The sequence below is a fragment of the Cyanistes caeruleus genome, chromosome 1 (assembly GCF_971803275.1).
Source record: "Cyanistes caeruleus chromosome 1, bCyaCae1.hap1.1, whole genome shotgun sequence".
In the NCBI taxonomy this organism is placed as follows: domain Eukaryota; kingdom Metazoa; phylum Chordata; class Aves; order Passeriformes; family Paridae; genus Cyanistes; species Cyanistes caeruleus.
This window is the reverse complement of record NC_141701.1, coordinates 74,012,883-74,038,924: the sequence shown is the minus strand read 5'-3', so window position 1 is coordinate 74,038,924 and position 26,042 is coordinate 74,012,883. Positions and strand designations below refer to the sequence as shown.

Genomic DNA, 26,042 nt, shown 5'->3' with positions numbered 1-26,042 from the left:
AAATTATATATTCCTTACCTGGAAATATTGATCAGTCCAATTTTTAATTTCTTTGAAAGGTAGAAAAGGAAAACAAAATGGTCTAATTTGACCTTGCACTGTTAATATACACCTCTAATTACTGTCTATAGCTAAAAATGAAGCAGTTTATGTGTAATATTATAAAATATTATGGCATGTGTTATAATGTTTATGTTTGTTACATGCATTTCTTCTAAGAACTTGCCATTACTTAGGATAATTTCTCTATTCTTATGGTCTTAAAAAGTGAGTGAGGAATGAAAAGAGAAGTATAAAAGTTGCATTAAAGTTTTATCCAACTTCTTTTTTGATCTATATTTTTGAGCTGTCAGTACCAAAAGCTATGATATAATGTATAATAGGAATGTTAAACTATCCATGCAGAAAATATAAAAAAAAATTGAGTCTAAAGGTGAACTTCAGAGTAGTTACTTATTCTAGAGAGCAGTCTCTATAAAATGTTTTTCTTCCCCTGATGCCAGTAATTTTAACAATAAAAGTGAAAGCACAACAAACTTGTCTTTAAAGGTGACAATGCAGTGATTGAAATGAGTGATGTTCCTACACATATAAAGCAGCTAGAGCCTTTCCTCTATTTTTAGAGGTACATAAATCAATCAGTTGTGCAGGGCCAGATACAGAATTCTTTTTTCATTATTAGATGTTTTATACATAAACAGAATCCTGTAAAAATAAAAGACTTTTCACTGACTAATATTTTAGCACAGTCAGAACTGCTGTCTCTGCTCTATTTAGATGATTAAACCAAAACTGGTCATTCCTTGTTATTAAAAAATACTCCTTCAAGAATGTAAAAATGAAAACAATACATTAAATTTTAAATTACCCTCTGTGGAGACTCCACAATTTTGGGAGGAGTTCAACAAAACACTTCTAAAGGGTTTTTTTTTTCCTTGTAGAGGAGTCAGATTTGATGATATCCATGCATTGTATAAGATCCCTGTGGATTTTTCTGATGCAGTGAAATAGCTGCTAATAGCATTCCACATTAATAAATTGAATCTATGAGGAAATAGTCTGGATTTTTCCCTATCAGCAGTCATCTTTGCAAAATGATATTGTTTAAATCGAAACTGTGCTTTATTGATGAAATTTCTTCTGGTGCACTTTTTAAAAATTACATTAGAAGAAAAATTCAGGTTTTTTTTTAGTCCCAGAGCAGAATTAGATTTTATGGTACATTCACCACAAGAACTGTTTCCCTGAAGGCTTTAATTCCAGGAGCACTTATTCAGTTTTGATGGACAAGTTGATAAGAAAAAGTATTTCACTGATCTATCAGTATAGGCAGGCAACCTGTCATTTAAAAAATAAATTTTAGAAATGTAACCAGATAACTATGTCCCACCAAGGACACATAAGCCATACCCACTGAAGCTTATTAGAGAAATATCTGCTGGAACTAAAAGCATCTATATTCAGAATTATAAAGACATTTTAGAATAAAAAGGAGGAAATTTCAGGGATGGAATATGAAAAGTAAACCCTTTTGAGGCAGGAAAAATAAAGGTTAACTCAAACCAGTTTTCAGTAGGAAGCAGTTCTTGAATTTTTCACATATCTTGCATTGTAGTTTCATTCCTTTTTTCAGATACAAATGACAAAGTAACAACCATTCGGACTTTTATACTTGTACACTATGATACAGAAACAGATTGTTCCTGCCTATCTTGCATGACCTTTATTACATTCTGATTGCACTGATATTGCAAAACATTACTCAGAATCCTGAAGCAAGTATTAAACAATTGTCTCGAGTTTTCTCCTTATTTTCTACTTTATTTTGGCTTCATCAGTCCACTTCATGTTCTTTACCTTGCAGTGATACTGTCCAGAGGCTTTCCAGAAGTCTCAGTGGGTTAAAGATTTGGGAGTTAATGCAGTACAAAGCTATTGTTTGGCTCTCCATATTTACTAAATATTCCCATGGTCCCTGGTGCAAGACAAGATTTTTTTCTTCTAGTGCATACAATTTCTTAAGTACTAGATCTAATCAGATTATCTCCTTTACTGTTTTTCTAGCTGACAAATGTACCAATGATACTAAAATAAGTCATGTTTCTGCTTCAGCCAATCTTTTTCAGTGACTTGTTCTCTTAGAGACTTTACATCTTTTCAATGGGGATTACTGAACATTTGCTTAGTATGCTCAGGTGGTGTAAGATGACAAAAGGTCAAAGAGAAGAAAGAGAAGAAAAACACAAGAAAGAAAGGTAGGAAAACTACCTATAAGGGCTTGTGGAGACCTTGTCAGTGTAAGGATGTGCTCCCTTTATACAGGAGAACAGGGCAATTTCTTTCTTAAATGCTTGTGTCATTTTACTTTTGTGTCTTTACCCTGACCCAAATTTTCATCTCTATTTTCCAAGAAGTCCATTACTTAATCTTCTCATTTCTCCATTAATCTTTTGGCTCCTGCAACATCCAGTACTTCCAGGAATTTAAACCTTTTCTTGTGTTGGCTATGATTCCTGTCTCTGCTGACAGGTCTGAAATATAGCCTCCTGCAGTCTATATAAAGATGAGAAGTGGTGCAGTCTATATACAGACAAGATGTTTGAAAAGCAATGTGATCTGGAGATTGAGCTTTGTGCATTCAGACTTTAACACAACACTTCTCTTTTTCCCATGTAAAGACAAATGAGCAGAGGAGTAGTTATGGAGGAGTGGGCATCTTCAGCTCAAGAACATATCTGATATATCTGCTCTTACAACCAAAAGACATGCATATGCTCATGACGGGGTGAAAGCATAATCTCAGTTTGACTTTATGCTAAAGGCTGGATTGCATTTTAAAAACATGAGGGAGAAACACAGTAGCAAGATTACTTAAGGAATAATGGTGGACTTGTCCAAGAATTTTTAAGAAAGGGCCAAGTTCTGTGGGGCTGCAATTCTGCCTTTGTTCCCTTGAGCCTGTCCAGTTATTCCAAAACATAAAAGATTGTACAATCTAAGCACTAAGTAAACTGGATTAAATATCCAGGAAGATTTAAGAGGTCAGATTGTTCCCCATATTTGACACTTGGAGCAGGTTTGTGCTTACTGAAAAAAAGCCAAAAACCCCACAAACAAACAAACAAACTGTTGGGGTAGACAAAGGCTTTGACTTAAGGTTGTGGGAAAAATAGTCATGGAGAGTAAAATATTACCTGCATTGGCCCCTGGGAGTTTATTATGTTAATGTTGCTAGAAAGTTTTTTGTTTCCCCTGCTGTTACTGGTTTACGTTTGTCACAATTATTTGCAAATTCCTAATCTTCACTCCTGGTTGGTGCCCTTCCATCAGACTCTGCCCCTACTTTAGTTTATATAAATTACTCTAACCCCCGGGTCCTCACCTTTTTAGTGCACCCCATATCTTGTTCACATTCTTGGTTGTTGCTGTGGTTTGCTATTTTCTCCTTATTAAAGTGCTTTTGTTTTGGGTCACTAGATCCTCATTTTATCTCTCCTGCTAAGGGACCTTTGCCCTGACATCCCGAGGTAGCACCTGGTCATCTGATCTGGGCCTGGACTGCTACAACAACCAACCCCATAAAAAAAACAACAAAACAAAACAAACTAACAACCCCCCAACCCAAAACAAAACCAAGAAACCACCCCAAAACAAAACAAGAAACCAAAAACCCCAAACTCACCACTGAGTACAGCACTCATAAATATATACAGAATCCAGGTCCAGAAAATCTACTACCCTTGAAATGTGGATGTGAGTCCTAGGGCATAATGCCAGGTGCATATAGCAAGTAACTACCTACTTCTATACTGGTGAATTCAAGCGCCCACAGAAATGTTTTTGGACATGAATTTGGCCTGTGCTAACTACTGCCTTACCAAAGAAACCCCAAGCACATTTTGACAATTAAAATGTTATTACAGGATAAAATCACATAATCATTCATGTTGGAAGGTGTCACGGAGACAGACTATTCATTCTGCATAGTTTAAACCAAGAAATAGTTTAACTATTAAACTATTTTGAAATAGTTTACTAGTTTACTAATGACATGTAATTAACCGGCAATCAATGAGCTGTACCTGCAGGTTGAATATTGCTAATACTGCAGATAAAGCTAAAATGTTAGTAAATCCATACAAAATTCTAAATATGTATCTATAACTAATCCCAAGTAGTTCTAATTGCAAACATATGCACAGTGGTACAAACACACCCTACCCTCTTAACAGCACTTGTGCATTACAAGTACCCCCTGCTCTGTCTGGGACTACAGACTTCCCTACTTGTACCTGCATCCTTCAAGAGTTGTGGGTGCTCTCACCCTGTGGGACCCTTGTATGCTCTCTGCATCTCATGAGGTGACACCCATGATCTCAAGTGCATCCTGCAGGGTGTGGGGCTCTGCTCACAGCAATCCATGCTGGTAACCCTGATCAGAAGGAACCAGCTTATGGCATCTGACCAGACTGCTCTTCTGGAAGAACTGTGAAGCCAGTGCAGTAACCCCTAGCAGCACCAAAACAGGTTTTTACTACTGCTGTGTCTACTCCAAGATCTCTACTCACATGTTACAATTTGCCATGCTCCTTTCATACTTTTTTTAATGCTGATTCATTTCAAAATGTCCTTGTATAATTCCTTGGTTATGTATTTCCAGGTAATTTATGTCTTTCCCTTTTACATGATGATTTTAGATCTAATAGTTATCTTTCAATTTAGTACATTGTGTTGTGGGCAAATATTTTCCAGTTGGGCATACTCAGCCCAACTGGAAACATGCATGCACACATGCATGTGTTGACATGCATTAAATAGTTTCATGTTCTTACCCACAGCAGATGCTGTTATCCACGCCATTTGCCAAGGGTAGACTGTGAAAATACCCCACAAAAGAGGTAATGTGAAGTCATTTAGTCCAGCCTCCTGCTCAAAACAGGTTCAACATACAGCTCTGATCAGAGTGTTTAGAATTTTTGACCAGTTGAGCTTTGGAAGCCTTCAGAGCTGGACATTGTACAGTCTGTTGGGGCAACTGGCTCCAGTTCATAATTATACTGAGCATACTTTTTCCTTTTATCTGATTGGAAGAGGAAGGGCAGGGGCAGGCTGTTTCTTAAAAAAAAGGTGTGATAACAGCAGGTAATAGCAGAACATGGCAGAACAGGCACTTTGTACTAGACAATTGTACTTCCAAACATTCTCTAAAGCCTGTGGAATATGTTCTGTCAAGATCTGTGTCAACTAGTTTTCAAATTGATCAAGGCTGATTTTTTTAATGACACAAGAAGTTATAATCTCATAGAAAAGACTGTTCCATGCTGGTGGCATCAGTGACAGGGACTGTTCCTGAACAGGATTAATTTACTATTTGGAGATATAATCCACATGCCTTCTCTTTTCTACTTCTCCTTGCTTGCAACCACATTATGCAGTAGTTCAAGACATTTCCTCAAACATTCTCTTAAATTGTTTGTTGATGAAGACAGACTAAATTCTGACCTACATGTATGCCAAACCTTTGGGATTCAGTGGAAAATTACATGGAAATATAAAATTATAAACTGTTTTGGAAGCAAATACAATATATGCCAACCATATCCCAGGCGGCATCACAAGAAGTGTGACCAGCATGTTGAGGGACGTGGTTCTCCACTTCTACTCCACTTTCATGAGGCCCCAGCTGGAGTGCTGCATCCATCTTTGGACCATCCAAGATAGAAGTGGACCTGCTGGAGCAAGTCCAGAGTAGAGCCACCAAGAGATCAGAGACCTGAAGCACTTCTCCTGTGAAGACAGGCTGAGAGAATCGGGATTGTTTAGTCTGGAGAGAACTCCAGGGATGCCTACAAGAGATCCTGACTGGGACTTTTTAGAGGGGTATGTAGTGACAGGACAAGGGATAAAAGTGTCAAACTGAGAGAGAGTAGGCTGAGATTAGATATTAGGAAGAAATTCTTTACTGTGCAAGTGCTGAGGCATTGGAAAAGAATGCCCAGAGAATCTGTGGATGCCTCATCCCTGGAAGTATTCAAGGCCAAGTTGGATGGGGCTTTGAGCAGCCTGGTCTAGTGAAGGTCTCCCTGCTCATGTCAGGGGACTGGAACTAGATGATCTTTAAGATCCTTTCCAACCCAAATCACTATAATTCTGTGATAATTCCTTCTACAGTGTGGAAAATATAGGAGTGAGATTGCTTATTTCCTAAAAATACTTTGTTTATGCATTATTAGCAACCGAGTTCAGCAAAAAGAAAATACAGCTTTCTTTAAAAGAATGACAGTTCTATGAAGTCTGGTGATCAAAAATTCCTGAGGGGAAAGAGTTTTTGTTCCCTTTGTGTGGAAAAATGAGAAAAAGGGTAAGACATACATCATCCACTCGCACGTCCTCTAGGGATATTTGGAGAGGCATTCTAGCAATCTGAGCTGATGAGCAGTGGATTTTTTACTTCACAGAAGCAGCCAAATTTTACATTTTATTATGTTTTGATATGAAAACTAGACATGCAGCCATATTTTCCATTTCCAAATTTCCAGGCAGCTCTAATAACTGCATATTAACTTAGACATCAGCTTGGTAATGGATGCCCAGAAAGGCTCCCTCAGTGAAGGAAATATCTCTTACTCAAGCGCTCATGCTTGGCAGCCAGGCTTCTATTTAAAAGGACTAGATGCTCGTTATTGCTCTCCCATGAGCCATGTGTTGTGACACATTGCATATATGATAGTAAACAGTGCTGACTGAGACCACTTTTCTAGGAGATGTGACACAGAGGACACAACATAAGATTATGAAAAAACCCACAAAATAACCAAACCAAACCAAAACAAAACAAAACAAATTAAAAAACCAAAACAAAACAAAAACCTTCACAACTAATGAATTTATAAAACTGGCCTTACAGCAAAAATGAGGAGCTTCAAAACAGGACCAGAACCAGAGGTAAGCAATCTCTGGTTAGTCTTTCTATTTCTCTCAGTGAATCTTTAAAGTGTAATTTATAGTCATTCCTTGTGGAAGAACCAGAGAATCTGGAAGGCTTGCACTCAGGCTGTGTCTCACTACATGCCTGTAAGGCTCTTAATCAACACTAGAATTTGTTTGCTTGATTGTCCTTATTGTTTACAGTATCTCCTCTGCTGACTGGAATGACTGATATTGCCAAGAGCTGGGAAAAGAAGAAACAGTGATTTCTGGTAACCATGTCTACTATTCAGCAAAGGTTTTGCTACTGCTCAGAAGACTTGACTATATTAAGATGAAATATGCTAGTACATGTGCCTCTGTGTAGAGGGAATAGTCTAGTGCATGTAATGTCTTGTTATTTTATGTTAGTGGAAACTTAGTAAGAATGAGACATTAATAAGGCACAGACATAGCTGACATATTAAAAGATAGCACCAAGAAATTTTAGTTATTGTAGTCATTTCCAGAGAAGGCCTGATCAAGCCTGCAATCTTCTCTCCGGAACTTTCTGCCATGTATTAAAATCCCTTACCTGCTTCAGGTGGAGCCTCTGACCTTTTCTATCAAGGTCTTTGTTATATAAATATAAGGCTACCCTTTTGCAGACAGTCTGGTAAATTACATAATGCAATGTATGAACTGTTTTGGAAGGATAAATCCTCCCTTTGAGGACTGATAGAAGGAACTAGTGCTTGAAACAGGAAAAAAGAGGGTGCTGAAAACAGCAATGAACTTTATGCCTTCCTACACATTATGTTTATGAGTGTCATTGTGCACATGTTAATCCAGAGCAGTTGATGCCTCTCTCAAATCAGTAAGCCTTGTCATTGAAGGTCAAATAGAAACTTGAAGCTGGGAAGGGTCAAGCTAGTGAATGAGAAGGAAAAGCTTGCTGAGACCATAATCCCTTCACTCATGTCAAAACAGATTTGAGCTATTGTTCAGCCTGTGGAACCTCTATTACCTTTAGAAGTCATTCTCTTTGAAAGCATTCAGGAGCCTGTGGATAAGAAACTTGAAATGAGCACAGTTTAAAGGAATTCACCTTTGTCACTTCAAGGAGAGAACAGCCTGTGCCCTACAGATATGAACATAAAACACAGGCACAGTAAAAGTCCACTGGTTTATGAGTTTTGGTGTGAGAATGATTACAATCATATGGTTTTGAATTATTTTTCTAATTGTTATAATTTAAGATATAAACAAAGGTAATTACATTAATCTTGGTCTGAAAGGTAAAGTTCTTTAGATTTTGATGGAAGTAGTACTCGTAAAAGATATAAGCTATCAAGCATAGCTATAATGCACAGCTGAAAAGCTCTGCTAAAACAAGAAACTCAGAAGAAAACCTGAGTCTTTTGCAGGGTCAGTAAAGACTATATAATGTATTTTTAAAAAGACAAAAGGTTTTAAAGCATCATTATAGTCTGAATGAAGCTCAACATTTATGTGGAAGTAAGAAGGTATGGAAATGGGGAAATAGATACTAAGATCATGCATGAGCTCACAACCTCTGGGAAGCTAAATGTTAACTTTGTAAATAGAGATAAAGAAGAAGAGTATTGGGCATGGGAGTTTGGAGACCAATCCATCTTATTTAAACAGATGGCCAGAAAGACATAACTAGGCTTTTCCCATTCTTTGGGAATCTGTTGATAAAATTATCAATACATAGTCAATATAAATTACTATCAAGAACATGAACATCAAGCAACATATTGAAAGTAAAAACTGATTGTGTGATTTGATAGAAATCACTAAATAACTAGGTGTATTGCTGACACAATAAGGGGGTATATGGGATCTTTCAAAGAATCCAAAATAATGGTTTGAGTTTACAAGAAAGTTAGGCATGTACGTTGGCTCTCCGACCAGAGCCGTAATTCTCAGCTGCCTGATTTAAATAAGTTTCTCTGCAGAAGAAGAGTGCATAAGTGGTTCTGTTCTTTGGTGGGAAGGGTCCTAGGAGACTTGATCTGATAGAAGTTGATAGAGAAACAGAAAAGGACAGATTATTGCTTTCGTTCTTAAGTGTGATGAATTGCCACTATTGTCAGCTTGTTAGTGGAAGAAACAAAAAAGGAAAAAAAAGGGAATTTATCAAGAGATTTTGACTGTAACACTGACTGTTTGACTGGAAATTCTTTTACACACTTTCTCTTTTATCTTCCCTTTCCCAAGAGACCCTATAACACCTTACAGAAAGAACAAGGCAAAAGTCTAATTCCAATGCCAAAATGATCTTAAAAGAAATTTATTAGATCTGGACAACCACAGAAATTCCTAAACTCTGAAAGACCTTCAAGGAGAATTATCAGGTTCCAAAAAAGATTGTAGAGAATAGGACAAAAGCAACCAGAAAAACCAAAAATAGAAGAAGTATCCACTAGGATAAAAAGCAAAATTTATATTTTCAGTATGCCAGCAGTAAACCATGCATGCATTATCATAATTTTGGTGTATTTTTTTAGAGACTAATCAGGCCACATGCCAGCATGTACAGATAAATTTTGATAGATTTGGACTTAATTGTAGAAGCCACTTACAAGCCACTGATGTCTGCAGAGGGTCTTGTTCAACATAGGAACTACTTATGCATTGGCTTTTAAAAGAGATATTTAAAATCTGCTATTGTCAGAGGTAATCCTCAGTGTAGGGCAAATTGACATGCACCTCAACACAAATGCTAATGGAATTGGGTACACATGGCATAGACCCACTTGTCTGATGGTATCATATTCCTGATGCTGAGTTACATTTTGATACCTGGTCTAACTTATGGAATTAAAGGATGAAGAAGAACTAGAGAAAAACCCCAAATGCTACACGGAAGAAATAAATAAAATGCCTTAGTTTTTATCATGGAAACTTCCACAGATTGCATTGATTATAGAAGGATTGAAGGAAAGAGAGGCAGAAGGCGAGAGAAATTGTAACCTGAAATAAAATCTGAAGTAAAAATTGTCTGAAATAAAACCGTTTCAATTGTTCCACTTGGTGTGGACATACTGGTAATATCTCTCAGTGTGTTGCAAAATCTAAAGACGAGAAGGATCAAAAGTTACCTTTTGAAACTTCAAATTTCAAAGGGCACATTAACCTTATGACTGAATTCAGATTAAACTAGATAGCTGCTTACCAGATCTAAAAGAAATTAACTTCTACCTGTAATAGTCACAAGTTTCATAAAATGATATGACACTCAGCTTGAGAAAACTGACAGTCTTAAATCCTGTCAAATAAATACCCACAGTATACCAATAAAAACACCTGATACATGCTGACATATATTCCAAGAATCAGATAAAGGATTTGTTTTCACATTAGATGAATGAAACTGAGCTGTACATTGTCTGGGATGAAATAATAACTCTGAATATTTAACCCATCTGTCACTGTTAGGGAGGTGTAAGTTCAGGCAGGTATAAAAAAAAAATTAGTCTTTTTTTGTGACATGGATTGGGAACTACCAGGAATTCTAATAGCTGCCAAAGAAACTGCAATGGATCAACTGAAGACACTTCTTTATTCTAATAGAAAAAGTGAAATGATTGTAATCAGATACCTTTAATTTGGTGAAGAAAGGCAACAAGCAATATCAACTGATTGATTTTGCTAAAGGATCAGTTTTTATAGTAAGCAAAGGGGAAGCTCAGTGTTTGGTTATGAGAACAAGTGTTATTAAGGAAACAAAAGCATAGTAAGGGATTAAATTTGAAGAGAGAACCCAAGTAATGGTAAAAACATTAAGGACATAAAGATCATGCCTTCTTCCACCATGCAGAAAAATCCTATGCTATGACAGACATTTGGCTCTCCCCTAACTGGTGCATATGTCCAGTTGAGAAATACAATACAGTTGTAGACCCCTTACTGAAAAAAGTCTTCTTTAGAACCACATGAAAATGTGGAGTTTCTACTTTTTTTTGTCTGTTTCTTGCTACAGAAACCTTCCTTTCCATTCTGTGTTTCAAGACATAGAGTTCAATAGGATTTCCTACCCAGTGTTGGAGGGGGAGATGGCATTTATTTACTTATTCAAAGCCCCACAAGTTTACAACACTGAATTAATAAGCTAAAATTATTGGTCTATTTATTGGTCAGCTTTCTTGGAAAAATAAATACTACTCAACTGAAAAAAAATCATTTTGAAGTAGTGATTTGTTTTAAGGGAAGACAAAATATGCTCTAGAATACACAAAGGTTTGATTTTCCTGCTGAAACAATCTCAGTCCTGCACTAGGTTGTAAAACCTTTATGGGTTTGTTCTGTAAACTGGCTGCAGCACAATCTCTAGTAAAATGGTGGCATTAACTGGTTAGTATTTAGAACTCATCAAGACTATTTTTTTCTGTGAAATGGTAAAGATTTACATAAAGGAGTAGGGATATTTTTCACCAGACCCAAAAAAAGCAGAACATTTTTCTTGCGGCAATATGGGACAATTCTGATCTTACATGTCAGATGATTTCTTTCAGTGTATGTAATGACTTCAGGCATATGCTTGGAATTGTTAAGGATACAAGCACTCTGTTAACACCATAAATAATCATATCACAGATTTCAGCGGCTGTACTTCTCTGGATACTGAGCTAAAAACATTCCTGAATTCCCTAAATTTTACCCATTAAAAGCTTAGCTTCTGTCTCCCAGTGCTGCATTTACTGCAGAATAGGAGCTAAAGCCACAACAGAATCAAACTTCATTCATCTTGAAAAAGATTGCGTGGTACTTTTATACTACATAATGCAATGTATAGTTAACCACAAATTCCAAAATATCGACAGAGTAGTGCTGTTTATGGAAGAATAAATCTATAATCCTGTTTTCTTACTCTTTGATCAAAGACATTTACTTTTAATGTCTATTATTGGTATTTTCATTAAGGGCACTGAGTTGAAACATGCTTATATCACCCTAAGATGGCATTTCTTGTCATTTTATCTTAGTGTTGTTAACTCTAAAAGCCCTTTGCTTTGATAAGAAAGATCATAAGAGAGTATTTGACAAATCAACACTGCCCAGACACCAGCTATTTTACTACATATATTTTTGTCTGTACCTCATGATGATAGACTATCATCCATTAGATGAAGTATTATAGATGAAGTATTATAGATTTCTCTCTGTAGAGAAAAAGAAGAGACTTATTTTTTCTTTATCTGACAAAGATACACTGCTCTGGGAGCATCACTTTTGTTCTAGAAGCATATTATCTTAGCCTGGAAGACTGACAGCATGCTTCTAGTTTCATTCATGAGGCCAAAAATTTTTCACAGCCTTGGCCTTCTTGTGAAAAACACCTGTATATCTAATAGGAAAACAGAAGTGCAACTTCATTGTTTCAATAAACTCCCACATGAGTATGAAAGACCTGTTTTAAGAATGTTTTAAGAACATTTTTTTTTGAGAGTGGAGGGATAGAGAGGAAGTCTTTGAAGCTTGATTGTAATAAGTGTACATCTCTTTTTAACTCATAGTAAGAAAAATCACACAACCTAGAGGAACTTTGAGAATGTGCTACCCTGAGTCCTGTTACAAGAGTGAAGACCAGAAAAACCTGTTATAAAAAAGTAAAAAAGGTCTACAGAGAGAAAAGACTCACATTACATTCTGTGATGGCTGAGATTAGTTGATGGCTGCAGCCTTTTTCATCGAGCCTGTGTGCTTCAGAAAGCACAGAAAAATGCCTGAAATTCACATTTGCACATTTTTACCCATCTGCTATGTTGGTAGCCATGTTTTTAACCTGTATGATAGAAAGATATTGACATCAGGATATAACTTCAGTGCGAAAAACTCTATGGAAACACTGAACTACAACTTGCAGGCTCTTCAGGTACTTCACACAAGCTAGCTACAACAGCATCACAATATTACAAAAGGAAGTAAACAAAAGGAACAATCCAAAAGTATTTCTGCACCTGTTTCTTTAGGAAAGCTGAACAACATCATGGTGCTCTCAAAGCCAATCTTATAAAAATTCAAGTGATCTGTGTTGGAGATTTATTGCTTCTACCATTCAAGGACATTTTCAACTTATTGCTGAAGCTGGAAAATTAGCTTTTCAGGCATGCTGAAGTTACAGAGGTATTCAAGCTGTTACATACAAGCATAAGTCTCTTGTTAATTTTCAGTGACATCTTCATCATTTAAAAAAAAAAAAAAGGAAATCAAAGTGCCTCTTATGCTGTTTGCACAATATCTGTGACACCATACTTGAGATTTTGCTCTTGATGCTGCTTGGAAATAAGCTTACTAAAGTCTTCATTTTTATCCAGAGTTCATTTTTATAAGTCAAGTCAAGTTTGTATTCTTAGCTTAATTTTTACCATTCAAAAACCACCAAAACAGTGGGCAAATATTTAGCCATAAGGTTATACCAAGATTATGTGTAAGGCAGGAGGAACCTTTCTTTCCCACTTTAAGATAAATTTTGGAAGCAAGTACATGGATATTTTATTGTATATTGCTCCAGTTGTGTTGTATCAGATGAGAAAGAGACAGATTGATGACAGGGGAGATCATTGGTTTCTACCTGCCCATTCACTTCCACCTATCTGAAATCTCATGTAATAATAAAAATGTTAGAAATGGCTGAAATAGATGTGACAGACAGTGCTTTACTGAGCTACTAGAAGTGTGTGGACTCTCAACAGCACTTGCAGCAGATTTTTAATTGCTTCATCAGCGTTCTACTTTTTCTGCCTGATTCAGTGACAAGTCAGTAGCCATACATTTTGTTCTGTGCTGGAGCTGCAGCTGAAATATGTTCACTTATTTCTAACAAGATTCATGATGTTGCAAGATTGCCTGATCTGGAAGTCAGGAAAATGAAATGAGAGGAGGCAGGGCAGAGAAACAAGGTAGGAAAGAAAACACAGTTAATCTGAAAACTTTTAAAGTCTCTCAAAGTGAATCTCAGCAAATTTGTGATCTTCTCTGAGAGAAGATAACAGCCAGTTCTAAATTTCAACATGACTGAAATTGTTTCAACAAGGAACACTGTGAGTCAGTCACTGCCAGCTCTGCTGTGCCCAACTGGTCACTTAGGTAAGCTGAAACAAATTTCGGACATAATTCAGTGCTTGACTTCTTTTATGTAACTTTCACACACTTCTGCCCACACAGTGGGCTATTTAAACAGCTGCATGATCCATATACAGACTATTCCCAGCTAGCAGGGAAATGTGAGGGTCTCTGTAACAGTTCTTAGCTATACCAAGTACTAGCATATAGTAAAGACTTAGAATTGGATTTTGCTTAACCACCATAAATATTTTCCTGTGGAGGCAGTAAGGAAGACATCTATAGGACATATACACTAAAAAATAAAAGAGAGCAGAGAACCTAGCTCTGTGCCAAGCCTGTTTTCATCTAAAAATCTTCCTGTTAGACAGGTAGTGGCATGCAAGAAATAATACAGCAGTGCCATCACAGGCATTCAGAAATTATTCCGGCTGCCCCACACATCAAGTTATAGCTAAAATAAGTAAAAAATATCATTGTAATGTTGGATTCAAAATCTTTCTTCATTTTGAATCTTCAGAATTCATACACTTTCATAACTCTTTTGTGACTCTGAAACTTGCCTGGGTTTTAGTTTAAAAGAATTCATCAATAAAAAGTAAAATCATGTCATTGGTCATAATGTGTAAGTTCACAATGTAAATGTTGTTTTACAGATCACAAGAGAATTTAAGGGGGATGACCCAAAGAGAGAATATAATGCCAGCTTGTTCTCAATCTCCTCTGTGGATTAGTTCTCATTCAGTATTACTCTTTTACGTTTTTCCAAGTTTGTATAGGTTAAAGAGCAAAAACAGTCTAAAAGGATTCATCCTACACCTGAATCCAGATTGTTATCAAATATTCCAAATGTTGACTGCCACACAAAATACATCTCTTTTTTCGGACTTTCTCTGAGGAGTTGAGGAGAAACTGCTCTATTTCTGCTATTTTACTCTAATGCCTTCAAAGGGTAAAGATTGTAATCATAGGGTGAGAACAAGGTAGAGAAAAACACACTTCTTCTGTATATGCATACAGAAGATCCCTGGGAAATCCAAGCCACTGTTGCTATGTCAAGTGTGGACCAACCTGAACTACACAACATACTATTTTTCTTGACAACATAGTTCTTTTCTTCACTGTGAACCTCCAAAATTCAATAAATGAGTGTCTTGCTCCTCCAGAGAAAATATGAGAGCAGGAGGAATAATACACAAAGTTAATTGTTTTCACAATAATCTGAAACTTCTTTATGTGTAAAAGTTAGTAAGCAAAGGAAATCCTAGTGTTTATTTTTTATTCAGCTGCTGGGGTGTAAATCCATTAAATTTCACAGAACTATATAGCACCTTTCTAAATTTAGATTAAGTATTACCAAGAAGTATACAGATTATAACCTATCTTTAAAGGAAAATTTATATGGCTCTTTCTGTCAGGACTTTATACCTGGCTATAAGAGCTGTGAGACTAGTGTCATAAATCAATGTTCCTGAGTATAATATCATTCTCATAGTAAATATACAGTCCAAAGAGTACTTTCAAGAGCTATGTGAGAAAACTCATTCATACTCTTATCAGCAGTGATAAGAACGCCATGGATATTGTTCAAATCCTGTCATGGGGAGATATTTTTCATTTTAGTGATACTGTATGTGCAAAATATGAAGAAAAGTGCTACAGCTCTGAACCAGTGGTTTTGGTGGTTTATTAGTCCTTTTTTTTTTTTTTTTTTTCTTCCCTGCATCTCTGCGCTTTCCCATGTTTCAAAACTCCAGGCTTGGTCTTGCTATTTAGAGAACGAGGTCACATATTTTTAGTCTTGGGAAATTAATTTTTCGTTTTCAATTCTTTGGTAATTTTGCTGCCATTTTATTTCCCCTTGCCTCAGCCTTCTTATTCTTCTTTATTTGACTACTTTTTCTTCGGTGCCTCCTGTATAAAAATGTATAATTAATTTTATTTATAATTATTTTATTGACATCTATAATTGTTGTAGCTGATAGCTTGAAATATATCTTTTCTCCTTTTTTAGTTGTGATTCCCCCCCAGCTTCTCTTTCTCCTAATTGTTTACCTGGCGTCAGGTTACCACGGTTACTGAAGTTTCTCTCCTCAGCCCCACGGCGAGAGGCCGGATAGAGTAAAGAGAAGACCCCGCTGGCATTTCCAGCTGCTTGAAGTTTCTTTAGCCCAGGAAAGCACGGGGTTGGGAGAAGAGAACCCTTCTTTCCAACACGGAAGTTTGTAACTCTGTTTTTCCTGTCCCAGAATGCCTCTGAGCTATGGAAGCTGAGAGGCCAGGCTTACCTTGCCTTCCCTTTCTTTCCCCCCTGGGTTGCCAGGAAACCAAGCCCCCCCTCTCTCCCCCCCTGCCCCTCTGTGGAGAATACTCCTACACCTTTGTGGGCATTGGAAGAAGTTGGTGTCTGTTATTTCTTATCTTGGTGTGTGTAACCTTGATTTGTAGAAAGTTCGTAAGATGTACTAACTGAGAAAAATAATTGGTTCTTTCTCTGATGTTCCCTCCCTCCGAGAAACCCTGTTAAAAGAGACCTCCCAGACCCCAAATCCTTTGTCTCTCGTCCTTTGGATTCCCCTTCACAGAAATCAACTGTGGAATGCAAACCAGAGAGAGAGTCCCCCCCTGATTTCTTTACTCGCTCTATAGACTTGAATTCTTGAAGAAAATCAGTGAATCTCACAAACATATGCTGGCTCGAAACTCGAGTGAAGAGAAACCTCGTCACTGAGCTAGCCGGGCCACACTCGAGAAGATCGAGTCATATAATCAGTTATTTATGTTACTCTAGGTCTCATTTTTACTTTTACTAATTATTTTATTGTGGGATAATTTTTCTTTTCTCAGATGATCTCTGCCCTGAAAAATGACAATCCAAACTCCTCTGACAACTTTCTATTTGCTTCCACAGGTCAGAGAATACAGTTGAAAATTTTCTCTGAAAACTTATTTTTTAAATGAATAGTTTTTTTAAAACTTTCATTGTGATGCGGCAACATACTGTTTTCCTGGTTTTGTTTTTCTTGAAAATGTACCTTCACTTTTTATGACTAGAAAGGGCAAGTAAGAAGCCAGGCAAGAAGGGTCTTAACAGAAAAGTTATATGGAAGCAAAAAATGTGGTATGGATTTTATATTTGTTTTGAGAAGAATTGTTAATTTTAAAAAATAAATAACACTTCTGGGACCCTTTATCATTGTCATAGACTAACCCTTTTTTTTTAATTGTTTCAGAATATTTTGCTGAGGTGGAACATTGGAAAAAATAATCAGTAGTGTCAGGTAATTCACAGTTCTGTGATTAAGGCTGCCTCCTCTTGCCCTTTCTGTTTGTTTTTGGATTAGTTGTTTCTTTGTGAGTGAGTACAAAGGAAGAGTTCTTTCTCAGTTTTGAGTTTTCCTTTGTTTTCTACATTTCTCATTCAGCCTTCTTTCTTCCAAAGGGGAGTAGAAAATAAAAATAATTTAAAAAGTAATAAAGGGAAGAAAAACCATGAACAGCAAAACATTTTTTTCAGCTTTTTCATCTGAAGTAATATAAATTCAGCAAGTTTGAATATGGAACAAAACTTTGAAAATATTAAACAATGAATTTTTGAACCGAGAAGGATATTTTCATAAATAATTGGCTTCCTCATTGAGACACAGAATTCACCTTCATCATGGAAATTTTCTGGATTAAAAAAAAAATTTAATTTTTTAACTGTTCATATAAAGTTACTATTTATAACAAAAGTCAGTATAAGAAAATTATGCTGTAAATGGTATTATTTTCTATATTAATTCAGCTGTTGCACAGGGCCAGGAAACAAAGAGTGATATTTTCATGGAAACATTAAGTTTTGCCTGTTTATTTTCACTGCTGTTCTTGCACACTACTTCCTGATGGAAATTTGTAGTATCTGATCTGCAAAGAGCTAAATATACATTGACCCTATTCTAACTTTTCCTGTGCTATAAATATCACATGCTAAATTTCATAATCTAAAAATACTCTAATGGTTTCTCAAAGTAATAATAGATTTCAAGCACCTTAGAAATATTTTTATTTTAAAGGTAGTAAAGTAATTATGTGCGTTTTAAAGCATTAGGTTTCTTTTTATTTCAGCTCTGTTTGGCTGAGATAGTTAGAACTATGCGTTGCAAATTGTTACTAGCACCACAAAGATCCAATCGGGCTGTAAGGTGTTTGATGATTGCACTTGACATTGATTGACCAAAAATATATTTTCATCTTAAGCAGGCTATTTGGAGGCAATGGGCCAAAAAAAGTACATTGTTGCTCTAGATAAGATTATGGCATGATGTGAAAAATTAATTTTTTCAAGCCTTTAATAAATCGGTGGAAGATTAGACTACAACCTACCATTTCCTGGTAGTACATCCCACACCTATCCCATTAACCTGACTGCAATTATACAGGGAATAGTTTTTTGTTTAAGTATGTTAATGAAGTTCTGAACATGTAAAAACTTATACTACCATCTTATAAAATTGCTTAATTTTACTACCTTTTATGATTCTGTTAACATGTGAATTATGCTCCTGAATAATTTTTCCAGCATTTCTGTTTGCGCATCATACTGATGACTATTAAGAAAACCTCCTGAGTTCAAAACGCCAGAGTACAGATAAATGTTCAAGAGTCAATTGACAAGACACACATTTTTTCAGTGATCCAAGTAATCTTATAGTGACTATATAAAGAAAAACAAGTGCCTATTAATAAAATTAATATTAATGAACGTTTTCAAGAGGTACTAGTGTCATCAGCCATGTGGCATTTTGAGTTTGCATTGCAGTTTTAAATGTACTTTTGGATAACAATCTGATGCTAAAATGACACACATTATGGGAAGAAAAGTTTAAAAGGACTTTTCAACATCTCTGTTTGCATCCAACCTATACTTACCTTCTTTTCCAACTCTCTTCAATTTCTTTCACTTTTAACTTTTTAGTCTCAACCAAGAAAGTGAATTATATGGTTAGTTAGCTCAAATCACTGTAGTCATTACAGAAACATTCAACACCAGGGACCAAATAGTATTTCATTACAATTACGATTTGTCAATACTGCAAACATGAACTGTAAAGAATTTAAGTGCTGCTGTGTCCTGACCTGGTTGTGAGGTGATTCTAATTTGCAGTGTAGACAGCTGGCTGTCTTTTATCATTTTCCCTTTATAACCTTCTCCATTCCCTTAATGATATTAGAATCTCATTCTTTTCATTCTGTTTTGGTGGGAAGGTTGAAGGTGAGCACCATGGAGAGCTGCTGAATTTCTGTCACATGACCAAAAAAGTCAGCAAGAACATAGTACAGCAAATTTCATTTTCAACATTAAATTTTAATAATAATGTTACACTATATGGCTAGATAAATATTTGCTTAATATTAGCTTTATTTTCTTCTTATAAAGGTTTCTTACCCTGTTTGATCTGTGTGCTAGAAAATTCAGTTTCTTCAGTTGTTTCTTAGTGATTTCATTGAGGTCCTTTACAGATTTGCTTATCTTTATTCTTTCATTTTCATCATCTTAGAGTACTCCATTTCTAAATAACATTTTGCCTTATTTTTTAATAGGATAAAATAGAGAGGAAAGCAGAGCTGAAGAAAACATGGAAGTGTCTTATGTCCCAGAACACAGAAAAAAATATGCCATCTATAAATTAAAAATAAATAAACAAACAAACAAAAACCCAAAACAAAAGCACAACAAACCATAAAACAACAACAAACCTCCATAAAAGCCTTTAAATGCAGGGTCAGTTCCTAGCCCGATGGGACTATGGATACCCATAAAGGTAGAGAATAATTAAAGTAAATTATTGGCTCTGGTTATCTCAGTAATTATGGGTACACAGGTCACAAATCCTGAGCACACCTGTTGCATCAGTTTACACAACAGCCTATGACATCAAGACCAACAAGAAATGTGAGAACCATACAGAACAGCTTTTTAACACTTAATTTTGAGCCTTCACCATTCAGAATGTAAGTCCCTTCTGAGTGGTGTCCCACAAGGGTATGATGGATCAGTTACGCAGACTGTAGGATTGAGTACAACTTCAGCAACTTTGCATGTGACACCCAGCTGAGTGCTGAACCTGATATGCCTGAAGGAAGGATCCATGAAAATCTCATTAAATTCAACAAGTCCAAGTGCAAGGCCCTGAACCTGGGGCAGAATAATCCCCAACACTGGTATAGTCTGAGGCATGAAGGGATTCTGAGCAGCCCTTTGGAAAACGGCTTGAAGGTGCTGGTGGATGAAAAACTGGACATGAGCCAACACTGTGCACTCAGTTCAGAAAGCCAATTGTTTTCTTCACTGAATAAAGATAAATATGTCCTGCAGGTCAAGGGAGCTGGTTCTGTGCTTCTATTTCATTGTTGTGAGACCCCACCTGGAGTGGTACATCCAGCTCCTAAGTCCTTGGACCACGAAAGATATAGACCTCTTAAAACAGATCCAGAGGAAGGCTGCAAAAATGATCAGAGGGCTGGAACATTTTGCCTGCATGGGAAGACAGAGAACTGGGGGTTTTTGACCTGGAGAAGAGAAGGCTCTGGGGAGAAGTTACAGGACCTGCCCATAAATAAAGGGAGCTTATAAGAAAGGTGGAAAAAGACTTTTGACCAAGACTGATGGGACAATGGTTTCAAACAAACAGAAAAAAGGCAGATTTATATCAGATTTTAATCTTAAAAAGAGTACTTTTATGTAAGATAAAGGGAAGAAAGGTGAGGTTGGTGAGTCACTGGAAGAGGTTGCCCAGAGAAGTTGTGTACACAGAAGTATTCAAAGTAAGGTTGCAGGAACTTTAAGCAACCTTGTTTAGTGGAAGCTGTCCCTGCCAATACAAACCATTCTATCATTCTGTGAAAGAACTGAAAATGCACAAGAGGCAAGTTCTAGAGCAATTCTGAGAATAAATTACTAAACACTAAATAAAATACAAGAGTAAAGCTGCTGACAATAAAGAGAGAAAAACATTGTCAAAAACTCCTAAGCTTTTGAAAAAAATCGTGCTGGGTCTTACCTGAATTAAAACTAGACACACAATGAGAGTCAGTTTAAGCAGAAGTTCTTTTAGATGTAGTCCCATGAAACTGGATGTTTACCTGGATTAAGATTATTGATCATACTGTGACTTTTTTCTTACTGACATAATTAAGGACAATTTTCAGTCCTATTAAAAAAAAATCCCAGTATTTGACATGTATGTGAATATATACACATGTGGATATATGTGTATCTGAACATAATGCAAGACAGAAAGGCAAAGGGCAAATCTGGTTTTGCAAATCTATAATTCTACATCTTGCCTGTTTTTACTTGCAATCAAAGCAGTCTGTAATCTATTCCTTCTGGAGATTTCAAATCTGCTTTCATATGTCTGTAACTAAAATCCGTATTTCAAAACAGAGAGATATAAAAAAGTAGCACTGGGAGAATTTATAAAATTGAACAAAAATGAAATTAATAACATGCATAGTTGTGTAATTACATGAGTATTATAAAATTTTATTAGCATACAGCATAGCTTTCTTATTTCCATACAGAATTTGAAATGTGACAAAGCATAGGAACATGTAAGGCTTCCTATTTTAATCCAGACTTTGTGGGATCTTTGGGTTTATGCTGTTATGGTTAAACCTCAGCCAGCAACTAATCCCCACAGCTGTTTGCTCACTGTCCCCTTGTGGGATGAGGGAGAGAATCAGAAAAGAATAAACAAGCTCATGGACTGAGATAAAGACAGCTTAATTGGGAAAGTAAAAGCTGTGCACTCAACAAAGCAGAACAAGGCATTCATTCACCACTTCCGGGCAGGCTGGTGTTCAGCCATCCCCAGGAAAGCAAGGCTCTATCACTTGTAACACTGACTTAGGAAGACAAAATGACATCATCATGAATGTCATGCTCCCCTTTCTTCTTCTCCCCCCAGCTTTATATACTGAGCATGACACTACATGGAAACTCCCTTTGGTCAGATGAAGTCAGCTGTCCAGCTTGGTCCTCTTCTAACTATGTCTGCACCCCCACTATCATCACTGGTGTGGTGGGGTAAGGAACAGAAAAGGCCTTGGCTCTGTGCAAGTGCCACTCATCAATAAGAAAAAAATCTCTGAGTTGTCAGTAGTGCTTTCAGTACAAATCCAAAGCATGGCCCATGCCAGGTATTGTGAAGGAATTTAACCCTACCCCAGCCAAAACCAGAACAAGGGATCAGTTGGTACATTCTACATGCTGCGTCTAATGAAGCGCAAGAAGGTGAAAAATACATTGTGTTACAAAGGATGTACTTTAGAAGCAAGCACAGTTTTCAAATTAAATTGGAAGCCTTAGGTAAATAGATTGTTATTTTTATCCTTGTTTTTGCTATAAATGTAAACTAAGTTCTTAATATAAGCAAAAAATAAAGGCAATGCAAGCCTATTAACTGTCATGAGAACTCCTTCCATACATAAAAGAGGGACTTTAAGACCCTTCTATGATCTTTGGAAACTAATTTCAATTCTGTGTCTGAAATCCTGGCCTCATTCATTAAGGTCAAATTACTGTTGAGTTTAGGATTTCTTTTTCAGAGACCAACTTCATCTGCATGCTGGAGATAAAATTAATTCTACACATTATTAATTTATTCAATTTATGAAAGCTGGTAGTAACTGTTCACACCAGGTATAGCACACAGTTGCAAAAATTAACATTGCTAAATATGTGTCAGAGTTCTGAGTTTGCTTTGCTTTCCCTCTGGGGTTTGGCTGTGCTCAAGGCCAGCTCTGATCTGGTGCAGCTGTGGAAATGAGGGCTGGAGTGCAGAGAAAACAACTTGGATGGAAAAGGCTGTGAGAAGCCTTTTTAGAATCCCACTCTTCTTTGCATGAGAAATGTTCTTTAGGCCGAGATGCTTAGCCTTCTCTTTGCCAGAGCTGTGATAGTACTTTGCCTGTGCCTGTGGTCACCTGTGTATCTCACTCTTCCTGACCTGTGGACTTGACTTTCCAGCTTGGTCTTGGACCATCCTTCTGGATATAAGTTAGCCTGATCTGAACAGTCCACTTAATCAAACCACTGGAGCTGCTCTTTTCCCTTGTGTGGCATAGGACTATGGCCTTAATCTTTGGGGGTGCTGCATCTCCTGCTCTGCTGTCTCTCAAAACTTGGCTTTCCCTCTCCCCTGGACTATCTGGTTCCTACTGCCTGTCAACTCTAGGTGCAAAAGGTTGTAGCACATACCATGGACTGGTCATCCTCACCTCTGAAAATAAGCACATATTCATCCTATGTGTTCATAAATGAAAGTCTGTTGAGGAGGAATCCAGTGACAATACAATAGGTTACTTTTTCTGAAATAATACCTACCAGGTTGTTATAAAATCTGAGGAAAGGAGGAAACAAGTTATTGAATGGATAGTGAAAACCTAATACTGATATCTTAGTGTGTTTTGTTTTGAATGCTGTGAAAGAGAGAAGCTTAAACCAACCATTAAATTCAAGGAGACATGAACTTAGTGAATGCTTGTGTATCCACCTTGCTCGTTTTTAGAATGTTTTATTATTTCATAGCTACAGTGGGAAAGAGGTACACTCACTTAACTTCAATAAGCTGAACTGATATTTTTTCTAAGATACCTTGCTTATCCACAATGCACCAAATAATTTTGTGATTGTAAGGAATCTTTGTTTTTAATTTTTTTAGTCAATACAATGGAGAGAAAGTCTACAAGAGCTAAAGAGAATTTAATGCTTTGAAATATTATCCAAATTATCTATCAAGATGTTTTTTTTCTATGCACAGAGATGGAAACATAAGGATTTCCCAAATATATCAGAACAGAAAGGACAAAGAGAAGCATTTCTATGAATTTTCGAAAACTTCTTCACACAGACTCCATTCACTTGGAATTCTGCAACTTTGTGATTCAGACAACAGTTGTAGTGCCAATGTAATATAAGCTATGTTCATGATGTTAAGAGGGCGAGATCTTGTAACATCCATCCAAGGTTTTATGCTATATTGTTTTCTTTAGGGACTGTAGAGCTGGAAGCCTATTTTCCAGAAATACCCAGTAGAGATACAATTTTGTAGTGACTGATCTAGGAAGAGGTGGCCTTTATCTAATGAAATTCAGGAGTAATATAGCATACAGGTGGAACCCAAACTGTTACCAGAAGAGAAAAGTAGCTGAAAACAAATTCACCCATTCTTTATGTAGTGGACATGAACAGATGTTTCTTCCTTGTAATAACAAAGTCCTTTGTGTATGAACTGGAACTCAGACATCTTCCAGGGAAATCCTCTAGGACAAAAGAAGACTAAGACATCAAAATTTTTCATTACAGATTGATCACCAATTTATTACTGCCACCCAAATAAAGAATGCTTTGAATATCCTTCTATTAGCAATACCAGGAAGTAGGAGTTAAAGTGTATTAAGTAACTTATTCTTTTCTCCAGTGATAGGAATCTTACCAGATCAAAACAGATTACTGAAATTCTGCATATCTCTTGAAGTAGTGGCTACAACAGGAAGTACAGCCAACATTCATGCTAGCTAACTCTTATCTGAACATCCTAGCTGTGGCATAACTTGATCTCAATTACAATCCATTATTTATATTTCATATTTCCTAGAAAGTTTACAACAGAGTGGAGTTCAACCACTAAAGCATTACAGATATTAAGATTTTTTTTCTATCACAACCCTTACCAGTTAAATTGCAGAAGGATAATGTTGTGCACCTCTTAATGTAGAGAGTCTTTGTATCCCTCACTCCATCACTGCCCTGAAGATGCAGCAGCAGCTGCCAATTACAATTACAATTTTTAACCTGGAAAATATTTTTGTCTCTGTATATCTCAGGTGAACTACTTTCTCAAGTATTACAACAAATCATATAAAATGGGAGTGTTTACAAGAGAAACACTTATTAGCAGCCAGAGGAGCTGCAATGACTGAGCTTCTTACAGGAAGCAAGCTTTCAGAGTTTTGGTTTTGTGCTATTTGTGGCAGGTTGGACTGGAAATGATGAGCTGATCAAAGTTGAAGAAAGCTGAACAAAGTGACTTTTTTGTTATTTTTTTGTTCTTCAATTCCATTTATTCAAGTCATGTTGCAACATCAATCCTACAATAGCTGGCTGTGCCACCTTCAAGGGTTTCTGTCTGTTGAACTGTCAGTCAAACTTACAAACCTTTTTCACTGAAACTGTCATTGCATGGCTTAAACACAAGAGATTCCAGTCTTATTACAAATGAGAATGAGCTTTTTATTTTAATTTCAGTGAAAAGAGTAGGACTTTTTAAAATCTTAGTGTTTTCTACACTTTACAGAACTCTAACTTCCATGCCTCATATTCAGCTTAGCTGATGATTTCCCTATTGACAATTAATAAAGACGTGCTTGGTGGATAATGAGGGATTTTTCTGAGCTGAACAAGTAACAAGGAAATATTCTGGCAAAAAGTCCAGTGCTTCATAATCCATTAGAGAAGATAAAAAAATGTTTCTGTCAGTTTCACTGTATGCTGTGCAACATGTATCATGCCGGTTTCAACATTATTATTTCTCGTTCAGAAATGTGAAAATTGAGGTACAGAGAACACCCTTCCCATTCCCCAGTTATTCAAAATTTGATTCTGTAAAATTATTTGTATGGCACCTCATGTTGCAGAGAAAAATTTACATTAATTAATTGTCAATGTCATGAAGTTATATCTACAGACACTGTTTTTATTAAATGAATTTCCAGAATAATATTGTAAGTATCATCCAAACTATTTGAATGTTAAATAAATATTCTTATATGAAAATGACTATATGGAAGCTTTAATATAAATATGTGAATTGCAAACCATGCAGAGGAATGCATACACAATGACAAAAGAGAAATTCTTATTATTAGGTTTGCCAATCCATGCAAGAATGAGGTCAAATTTTGTCAGTCACCTCATTCCATATGTATAGCAGTAAGCTTCAATCCCATAGGTAATATATAAAGGCTTGTCAAACTAGGTGTATCATGCTAATAAAAAG

At 36.4% G+C, this 26,042-nt stretch overlaps 2 long non-coding RNA genes across 4 annotated transcripts in view; one reads left to right on the top strand and one right to left on the bottom strand.

Moving 5' to 3' along the window:
- The window catches only part of LOC147655607 (uncharacterized), a 39,331-nt gene extending 13,508 nt beyond the window's left edge, over positions 1 to 25,823 (top strand). Inside the window, exons 1-3 of one of the 3 annotated variants that reach the window (XR_015289301.1) lie at positions 16,321 to 16,423; positions 17,232 to 17,279; positions 19,582 to 25,823. This is a non-coding gene — a long non-coding RNA (uncharacterized LOC147655607). Of the gene's footprint in view, positions 1 to 16,320; positions 16,424 to 16,844; positions 16,910 to 17,231; positions 17,280 to 19,581 lie in introns of those variants that run through there. The other 2 variants (XR_015289302.1, XR_015289303.1) reach the window with 2 other exon arrangements.
- LOC147655608 (uncharacterized) lies at positions 12,019 to 16,215 on the bottom strand. The gene is made up of 2 exons (XR_015289305.1): positions 16,054 to 16,215; positions 12,019 to 15,912 (listed from the first exon to the last, which is right to left on the bottom strand). It is a non-coding gene; the product is annotated as an uncharacterized LOC147655608 (long non-coding RNA).
- Positions 25,824 to 26,042: the final 219 nt, after the last annotated feature.